The sequence below is a fragment of the Physella acuta genome, unplaced genomic scaffold (assembly GCF_028476545.2).
Source record: "Physella acuta isolate Inbredline_101_S28 unplaced genomic scaffold, ASM2847654v3 ptg000674l, whole genome shotgun sequence".
Classification (NCBI taxonomy): Eukaryota; Metazoa; Mollusca; class Gastropoda; family Physidae; genus Physella; species Physella acuta.
Window position 1 is genome coordinate 790001 of NW_026732193.1, and position 1962 is coordinate 791962.

A 1962-nucleotide genomic window follows, 5' to 3' on the forward strand; every position below is an offset into this window, starting at 1 on the left:
CCCTGCCCTTCGTCACATAGCATCACAAAAAGCCAGAACCCATCACTCACACTATAAACTGACGTCACACTTCAGCCTACAACCACTTCACCTCCTCAAAATTGCAGTTATTGTTGTTTAAAACATCGTCGATATCTTTCTCAAATATTTACTTACCTCGATCAACGTTGCGGATACATGCCATCGTTTTACAATTTACAAAAAAAAAAACTGTTTTTATAATGCAACATAACGTCTCAAAGTTTAGATTATAACATTACTTTTTAAAATGTAAAAATGTGTCGTCACACTTCCTACCCCCACCCCCCACCTCCCCTTCATTATAGACAACCACCCCCTTTTCACCATAAGCCCCCTTATATTATATGAAATTATGTATGTTATACAAAGTTATAAATTAATATTTACCTTAAGATGATTGGAAATAATGAATGACCGACCATAGTTTGTGAAATATCGAAAGACAATAAAAGAACTAAAATTATAAGTAGTCAAATGATTACGTAATTTCTTGATAGCTAAGCTTTGGGGTTTCCCATTTTCGTTTTCAACTCATTAGCCTAGCGGTAATGGTCTTTCATTCAGAATGTTATAGATCAATCTCTCTCTCTCTCTCTCTGGATTTGATCTTTCTATCTGTGTGATCCAGAGGCGTAGCGACCCTTCACGGCGCCAGAGGACAAACTTTCGATTTGCACCCACCCCCTCAAACTTTCGATTTGCACCCCCCGCCTCAAACTTTCGATTTGCTCCCCCCTTCAAACTTTCGATTAATTTTTCCAACCCATTTTGGCGCCCCCTAAGGTCGGCGCCCGGGGACATATGTTCCCCCCCCCCCCCCCATCGCTACGCCTCTGGTGTGATCTCTCTATTAGGGTGTGATCTTCTATCTATCTAAGTGTGATGTTTAAATCTGGTTATTTCAGTCCCTATACCAGTTTTGTGAAATTGTGTCTGTCTTGTTTACATATTTTTCTCTCTTTCATTTGTCCTGACAGCTCCATGCCAGTGACACCATTTAGGGGGGGGGGGTGACACCAAGGCAAAAAAAGCCAAATATATTGAGAAAAATGATAATTTCACTTAATTAAATGATTAATTCGAGTGTTAAAAAGTCTTTTAAGAGAAAATTTGACAAATCCCGACAAAGGTGGAGCGGGGTGAAAGTTTGAGGGAGGGGTTGCAAATCGAAAATTGTCCCCGGGCGCCCGGAAGGATCGCTACGCCTTTGGGGTGATACCATTAAGTGCCGCACCGGGTGACACCTGACCTCGCTACGCCACTGCTCCATGCATCTCACTACTACTACTAGACACCAAAGTACGCCCCCTTGTATCAACACGATTGTTTATGTTATTCGCCTTTCATTAACCCCAATCTCTAATGGCTTTCCACGTGACAGATATTGGTCTAAAAATAGTAACATCTATCTTAACCAACTTCTATAAATAGACTTTATTATCCCAATGACAAAGATGTGCGTAATTAGTTGCCCGTGCGTTTCCCAAATACACGCAAGTGATATTAGGTCAGTGACCAACATCACATGAATGGGAGTTCACCTTAGTTATTGATATCTTAAGAAATATGCTCTACCCTGAGTCATATAGTTATTGATTTCTTAAGAAATGTGCTCTACCCTGAGTCATATAGTTATTGATTTCTTAAGAAATGTGCTCTACCCTGAGTCATATAGTTATTGATTTCTTAAGAAATGTGCTCTACCCTGAGTCATATAGTTATTGATTTCTTAAGAAATGTGCTCTACACTGAGTGATATAGTTATTGATTTCTTAAGAAATATGCTCTACCCTGAGTGATATATAGAGGATATATTGTCCAGTATATTATATGGCTAGGAATTTCTGACCCACGAACTTCTACACGAAAGTCACGAGTTGGAATCCAGTCAATAGAACATCCCTGAGTCCCGGTAACCAGTGTTTCTTCCAGACTTTTTTC

The 1962-nt window shown here is 39.8% G+C and overlaps 1 long non-coding RNA gene across 1 annotated transcript in view; it reads right to left on the minus strand.

The window, feature by feature from the left end:
- LOC131949119 (uncharacterized) overlaps positions 1 to 468 on the minus strand; it is a 2067-nt gene extending 1599 nt beyond the window's left edge. The window contains exon 1 of the long non-coding RNA XR_009388122.1: positions 409 to 468. This is a non-coding gene — a long non-coding RNA (uncharacterized LOC131949119). The remainder of the gene's footprint in view (positions 1 to 408) is intronic.
- Positions 469 to 1962: the final 1494 nt, after the last annotated feature.